This window comes from Cryptomeria japonica, chromosome 10, assembly GCF_030272615.1.
Source record: "Cryptomeria japonica chromosome 10, Sugi_1.0, whole genome shotgun sequence".
NCBI lineage: Eukaryota > Viridiplantae > Streptophyta > Pinopsida > Cupressales > Cupressaceae > Cryptomeria > Cryptomeria japonica.
Genome location: NC_081414.1, coordinates 912,707,148 through 912,715,864, shown reverse-complemented (window position 1 = coordinate 912,715,864; position 8,717 = coordinate 912,707,148).

Sequence of the window (8,717 nt, the reverse complement as noted above, 5' to 3'; positions counted from 1 at the left end):
AATACTATTTATATCTGCACACTGCTGATTAAGAATGCATTGCTGTTTATGACTGTCTAATATAGCGTAATGAATATTATTTCTATCTGTTCATTGCTGATTTATATTGTGCTGTTGCTTAAGACTGTTTAATATATACATATATAGAATACGTGACATAATATAGGATGTTCTATATACATTCTATTTTTCAACCCATGGTAGGGATAATGACTCTAATGAGGGATTACAAGGAGGGGAGCAGCAATGGGGTACTCTTCTATGAATGCCACCAAATGGTGGTGACCAAATGGTCCCATGAGGCCAAGGGGGTACAAGGGGTACTGTCTTCGGGTTTAGAAGGGATGGACTTCTAGGGCACCCTATTGTGCATCCTCCTCATCCCTCTATCATGGCGAATTAACATACAAAGAATTCCAATCATAGCAAGTGGTAAATGGATGGCAAGATGAAGGGGAACAGTTAATAAGACACCTCACTAGGTACATGTTGATGTGTGTTTTAAGCACATAACATTACAAAATAAATTACCAAGATAATTTACCCTCTCTTGAACAAAATCACCTTAGATGCTAAGAATGAGATCAACTAAAATGATTCCAAGGTTTCTACATGTCAGGTCTTGACGAGTGGGTAACTCAATGGTCAATGTAAATTGCTGTGTTCACTTGGGGACTTACACAAATGTTTGGATTATCATGAATGATGCGGAATAGGTGTGCTGACAACTTAAGATTTATCAATATGGTTTTGGCTTTACTTCTTACTAAAAAAAGGGCAAAAGGAATAGGGTTCAGGAAATCTATTCTAAGCCTAGGAATGTAGGAAATGATGAATAGATCTAGTGGAATCAAACTAGGCAAGGTCTCACAAATAGGTATTGACACAAGCTTAGTGCCATCATCTAAGGTATACTTAAAGATTTTTCAGGCTATCACCATCAAACGTTGACACCATCCAAGTTGATGCTTGTCAAGGGACGCGTAATAGCTGAAGTTAAGCTTCTCAAATTTCTAGTTGACCACACAAGGCACACTTACCAGCGGCAAGAGGCTAGTGATATGGATTAAGGATTCCACACAAATGAATTCAACAAATCTTTCACTCAATCTAACATACGTGAAAATAAATTCTAAACTAAGATTCTAATCTAACTTGGAGGAATTGAGAACCATGAATGCAAAGACAACACTTGAAGAGCAAAATCACCAACAATTGAACAATGATTATGATTCAAATAGCTGCAGCATATAGCAACAATTCTACAAAAACTCTCCCTTACAAATGAGAGACAAGGAGGCATATATAGAGTCTCTTACAAAATGGATGGCCAAGATTGATATAAGATCAACAGCCGAGATCATGCCAACAAAACCCTAGAATTGCCCTAATTAGGGTTTACCTCAAAAATAGCGCCACCTACATATGGCCCAATGAAAAGATACCTAATCATCGAATAGGGATTCTTCTAGAAGATTCCTCCCTGCATCTCTCTCTGTCCTAGCATACTGCAAGAATCTAGCCAATACTGAATCTAACTCCTCCATGGAAATGCTAGGCAAGGTATCCTACTGTAAATCAATCATGTCTAGTGAATCCGAAAAAGCATCCAAAGTGTTCTCCCATTCTGGCATGAGCTTTTGTGAACTATGAAAATGAATCAACAAAGAGACCAAGTCATCTATCTGACTCTTCTTCAAAGAGTCCAACTGGCAAAAATACATAAATTTCATCTTGTCTCTTAATTCGGCTAAGTGTAAACCACTTGCATCACTAACATCAACACCCAACAATTCCTCAATCGAGGCAAGGATCCTCATCTGAATGTCCTGAATCAATCCTTCCATCTCCATACAACTCGACTGGGCATTCTCATAAGTTGATTTCTTCACGGCTAATGCACAATACCAGCCATGGAAATCGTATGTCTCCACTGTGCACAATGTTCTCGCTGACCAAGGTGGAATTAGGAATCTTCTTCAAAGCCTGGAGGCGTGGAATGGTCTTCTTTTGAATAGGCTGGAATTCTTCCCAAACTCCTTCCAAATACTGGATTCTAAATGCGAGCTCTGTTGTCCTATCATACGCATGGACAAACTGAGTAAGGAAATTGTCTGCCTTCTTTCTTGTATTCTCAATCCACTTTTCCACCTCCGAGAGTGTACCTCTCCCTGCCTCATAGTGTGAATGTATTCCATGGTCAACTGCAATAGGGGAAATAAGGGTGGGATTTTCACACCTTATCCCTGCAATATATTCTCTAAGTCTGATATTCTCTTCTCTGTACCTTTCTTTCTCCGCAATCTCTTTGTCTAACCTTGCATCGATTGCCTTGAGGTTTTCACCAACCTTCTGAAATTCTTGCTTTCTAGATGTACGACCAAGGGCAACTGAAGTGATCTGGAAATCTATAGGAGTAGCAATGTCCGCTGTCACACCTGCAATAGGAACAACAATCTACACAATCCGCATTCCTGTCTCATCTCTAGCTATGTGTGACAAAATCTCTGCTCTCTTGGGTTCTTTCTCCTCAGCACTCCTAGCTAGGTAGTCATCAATGTCGTCAATAGGCTGTACCTCGATCATCTATTTACTTTTCTCCATACTTCTCATCAGCCATTCAGGAATAGCGGCCATCTCCATACCATCATCGAGACACATTTCTCAATCAAGCCCTCTCAATGCCGAGATAATATCATCATCATAATCATCAGGATTATTCCTGGTCCAATCGTGTACCTCATTTCCCAAACTAACTTCCAAAAGGACAGTAGGGGATCCTGGCTGATCATCATTCTCATTTGGAGGTGTAGATGTCATTGTGGCATGTAACTTCTGAGTATTCCCTGGTACCATCACTGTGTTGGAACACTGTTGGGTCTCCTTGTTCTTCTTTGTTACTTCAATCACTTTGATTGATGAGACACTGAGAGGGGGTGAAGGAATGATAGGTGGAGGAATGATAGTCTTTTGTTTCTTCTTCACCTCCTCAATCTTCTTCCCTCTAGCCTTGACTTCTCCTGGCGTGTTCTTCCTTCTCTTGGGAGCTTGACTCTCTTCGTCTGCATGAATCTTGACATCACTGATAGTCCTTTGATCATTCTCTGAAGTAGACTCTTTTGGCTTCATCCTTTCATAAGTGAAGGGAACACCCATATCAACTAACTTATTCATCTGTATATCTACCCATGCATGGGAGAAACTTAAGACCTCTCTCATCAAAACATTCAGGTCAATCTCTTCTGACTTTGACCAATTTGGCAATAGGATTGCCTTCTTCATTTCACTCTCATATTGTGGATGCGTATGATCTCTGTTATCTAACACTTGATCAGGAATGAGGAAAAGTCCACACGTCCTCATGAAATCCACTGACATTTTGGACCACATTCTTCTCTTCACTGCTTGCTCATCCATCAGGTTGGCCCAATAGTCTTCTATGTCAACTTTGTGAATGAACTTCTCTCCCCCGATCCTTCCAACTTTCTTGTCTAGATCAAATCTTTCTCTTTTCTTATATGTAGCAAATCGATAGAATGCAAGCTCCTCACTCGCAATGCTAGCGACTATGACAGAATGGCAAACCTCTGACGTCTTCCCAACTGAAATAGGGAATGTCATTCCTGTCCTATGCTTCTCTTTGAATGACATCGAACTCTAGAAGTTATCTCACCACTTCCAACAAGATCATTCTATTGGTCGGATACCTAGGAAGTCTGTAGGGTTCAGATTGAAACCCATGAATCCTAAGGTACGTGAAAGTGGGAAACTGGATATACCATGATCCATATTTTTCTATTAATTCTATTGCCTCCTTGGACAATCTTCTGTGGATTCTACCTTGCAGTGTCCGTGTGATGTACATAGTGAATGCATCATTCACTCTCTTATAGTCTTCAATTCTATACATGCTCAGTTGGTGGTAGCATTCATGACTCCTGAATTGTCCTTGCCCATTCCCGACTTCACTTTTGCATATTAATCCTTTGTATGAAACAAACCGTGCAAGCAGGTATACCAGATAAGAAGTCATGGCGAATGACTTGGACCGCTCTACATTTATCAATTGAAAGTCCAGATTGTCACTTATAATCTTAGACCAATTTACTAATGTCCCTCTAAGACAATCTTGGATGAAATAGAACATCCATCCATCGAATATTGCTTCTTGCGGCATCCCCATCACTCTGTTGAGTAGGAATATTAAGTTGCTATACTCCTCTTTGAAGTCTATGCACATGAGTGTCTTGGGAGCCTTGGAATGATGAGACCTAGGCTCAATCATCCACTCTTTGTTTATCATATTTTTGCATATACCCATCTTCTTCGTGTATCTTTCTGTATATTCATTCGTGGTCACATCCTTCATGTCTATTCCACGTGGAATCCCAAACACCTTAGCAATAGCATCCTCAGCAAGGTAGGCAATAACAATGCCCTTAGGAGTCTTGATCATTCGTGTGAGCAGATCATAACACCGTGCACACTCTAGGATAAGCTCACTGCACTGTATCAACTGTGGAAATCCAGCGGCATGAAAAATACCACTTTTCATAATGTTCGCGTATGCTGGGGAAGGAACTTGATTTCCGACTCTGAACATCCATTGTCGCATCTAGTCCAAGTCTAGGAAATGCATGTTTATATCTGTGATCTCCTTCCATCTGGATGAAATCTTGAGCTTTGGATAGAATCCAGTCTCCAACATCTTCAGTAACATCGTACCTATACGAAGCTTGAAGTTAGACTTAGGAAAATAAATAATGTTATTGATAAAATTCTTGACTTTCTAAAGATTTTAGCTAATTAGAGCATAAAGTCAGGAAAATAATCCATACTCTTGGTAGATTTTGACAATTAGATTCAAAGTGTGACAACACTAGGGCATGTAAATCCTCTATAAAATTCATTAATACCTCCTTATGCTTAGAAATTATGCAAACTAAAGTGCAAAGGAGTATACCGGATCAGCGATGACTAAGGAAAGGTGTGAAAGGTTGCGTTTTCACCAAAGAAACGGGACTCGGACTCGGCTCGGACTCGGCAAGGCCGACTCGGACTCGGACTCGGGACTCGGCGTCAGACTCGGCTCCAGACTCGGCTGGACTCGGGATAGTGAAAAACTCAAGAAATTTAGAGATTTTTAAATATTTAAAACTTGTTTCAGACACCCTTTATTGAATACACCTTAAAGACACAATAACATCATCAAACTCGGCTCATTTGATTACATACACAAGTATACATCAATCACATAAGCATAAACGCAAATTGTAGCTGAAGAAAATAACAAATATAGATATATAAATATTGTCAAATGTATACAATATTACAAAACTCATGGAATAAAAAATCCATGTCATCATATGATCATCATCAAATGTTTCATACAAATACCAAAGGTAAATACAACTACAAGTCTATGGCTCAGAGGAGCCTGCACCCTCCAGCCCCGGCCCCCTGCGAAGGCGTCTAAGGTAGGTCCTGGATGATTCGACTGCCATAGCCGCTCCCCGTGACACCATGCCATGCTCACCAACATCAAGAACATCCGTGTCACTATCTGCCTTTGAATCTCCTGTCTGTGCTCGTGCTCTCCGCTCCTCCTCTGCCATGGCTACAGTCTCAACCTCTATATCTACCTAGTCGATCCAATCAGTGTCAGACTCGGAGGTTAAATTTTCTCTACTTCTATCGACGCAGTTTCCCCCATATTTTTCGACGGGGGTTTGGGGGCAATGCCCCCAAGGTGGGGTCAAGGGGGCAGCGCTCCTTGTCGCGATACAGGGCGAGGTCGAGGGGCAGCGCCCCGCGAGGCCAAAAAAACTTATTACAAGTCTGAATTAGGGTCTCTTTGAGAGTCTTCCTTAGGGCCTGGTTTTTCTCTTGTTGCTAATTGGGTCTTGCTTGGTGAGTGAGTATCATTCTTGAAGGTCCAAGCTAGGTCAAGTTGGTGAGTGATAAAGTCTGGAATGTCATCCTGATCTTCAAATGCCCTGAAATTTGGCTAAGTCTGGAATGTCCTGATCCTGAAATTTGACTAAGTCTGGAATGTCCTGATCCTGAAATTTGACTAAGTCTGGAAAACTGAAGAATCCTCCAAAAACTAGATTTTGCAATATAACTCTTGGAGGCCCGAAACCACTCTCAAACATCCTGACAGTATATATGGAATATAACTTAAAGTATAAGAAAGAAATCTTTCTTATACTTAAATGTTATATTCCATAAAATAATCCTGACGGAGAGACCAAAATGTCAAATTTCGCCCTTCCAAAAAAACTTATTACTTTTAAAAAAAACTTTTTAAATGTTTTTTTTTTTGTCATTTTATTAACCCAGCTAGTAGCCGAGTCTGGCGATTTTGAGCCAAACTCGCCAACTCGGCGAGTCTGGCGAGTTTACTCCCCAGACTCGGACGAGTCCGAGTCCGAGTCCCTAGGACTCGCCGAGCATGACTCGTACTCGGACTCGCCGAGTTTGGGCGAGTCCGGGCGAGTCCCGTTTCTCTGGTTTTCACACAAGGGTATGTCTGAGGGTACCTTCCGTAGTCAACAATGGAGGTCACAAATCTGAAGACAACCTGCAACTAATAAATTAACTTCAAAAAACATGTTGCAATCCTTAAAAAATATGCACAAACTCGATAAAAATCAGTTTTGATGATGAAAACAATCATATCTAGGAATGTAAGTGTGGCTGGTAAAAAATAAATTTCTCAAGTCTGAAAATTAATTACTTCAGACTTACCAGCACCTTGCAAATTAGTGAAAAATCCCTGAAAATGATAGAAAATAACGAAGGAATCAGCTCCAAGCAAAATCGCCAAAGTGGTTAGGTGGCTGGAAATGAAGATTTATGAGAACAGCTGCCTACAATGGAGTTTTCAGACCCACAAAAGCGATAAAATGGTCTGACAAAAAGCACTAAAACTCCACAAAACACCCCCAAATGCAAATCGCCTAAGTTGGAATTGGCTGGGCAATGAAAATTGAAGTCTGAAAATTGAGTGTGCAGCCAACAATGGATGTCCAAATTTGAAGCAAACCTCAAATCTACAACAAATGACAGCAAGCTGGGAATGACGGTAGCCATCAAGTGTGAAGAAAATCACCCCAAACAATGGCACAAAACTCTTGCCAAACAAAATTGAAATTTCCCATCTATGGGGCCATTTTAAAATACTGAAAATGTCTTCAATGTAGCTCAAATCTGCAACAATGGAGGTCTGGAACAACAAACAACAATGGAGGAAAAAATCGCCCAAGTCACAAAACATCAAAAATCGCCATCTCCACCAAAAATCGTCAAACTTGGAAAAATTGCTAAACTTGAAAAAATCGAAAATCTGGAAATGGTCTTCAATGGCAGCAATGGGATGAATTGCCAAGCTGGAAAAAATGGAGGAAAGAAATCCTCAATCTTTAGATGGTACACTCGCAGAGTACTCGGCGAGTTGCAAAAACTCGCCGAGTTTTCGAGCTCTGCGAGTTTTTCTGACTTTAACTTGCAGCAAAAACTCATCGAGTAATCGCCGAGTTTTTGCAAAAACTCGACTAGACTAAAAAAAGAGGCCCAAACATGTGAAAAAATTATCAATTTTTGTTTTTTCAGGTTAGTTTCATTCTCTTCATCAAAATATACACATGGAATATAACATTTAAGTATAAGTGACATTTAAGTTATACTTTAAGTTATATTCCATATATACCGTCAGGATGTTTGAGAGTGGTTTCGGACCTCCAGGAGTTATAATTCAAAATCTAGTTTTTGGAGGATTCTTCAATTTTCCAGACTTAGTCAAATTTTAGGATCCTTCGGCGATGCCCCTTGACCCCAACCTGGGGGCGCTGGCCCCAAACCCCCGTCTAAAAATATAGGGGGAAACTGTGCTGATGGAAGTAGGGAAAATTTAACCTCCGAGTCTGATTAGGCTCCATTTAACAACATAATTAGCATTGAAGAAATCCTAGTATTATACATTTTAGAGTTGAAAGTTTGAAACTATGAGTATGAATGATGAAATTTCAAATATGATGAAAGTTTGAAACTAGTTTTGGCTAGAGCTGGGAAGAGGAAGTTGTATTTACTTTTGGTTTTACAAAAACTATTTACTATTTTGCTTCCAGCCATCAGCATTTCTCATGAGGATGCGATTTTGTAGACACTTTGCATTTAAATATATCTAGAATCAGCTTGTTTCTTTTGTGTTATCATTTATTGACTCATTGGATGCATCTTCTCATTAAAGTTTGCAAAAAAAATGCATTTTTTATTAAAATTAAGCATGTTTTTACGTTGCCGAGTTTTTCCCGAGTTTTCGCTGAGTTTTTTTCTCAAGGGCTTGGCGAGTTGAGCTGAGTCGCGAGTAGTTCAACTATGCTCAATCCAACACTTCACTTCAGCACTTTGCCAAAATTCGCCAATAAGGGAGAAAAATCGTCTTTCATGGAGGCACCTAGCAAATTTAAATAATAAAATAATGCTATTGATTCCTCTCTTATACTTGCTTTTGCCTCTCACTTTCACCATATAAGCAATGTGGGATAAAACACTTGCTTATATACTTGCTTGGTAAAAACCGACTTGCTTCTAGAAGGTTAAAATATTAAATGCTTATTGCAAGTTATTAAATTTTTGCTTTTAAAATTTTAAATAATCGTTAATCATCATTTAAAAACAATTAAAATGGGGCTCACTTATTAAATACTTCAATT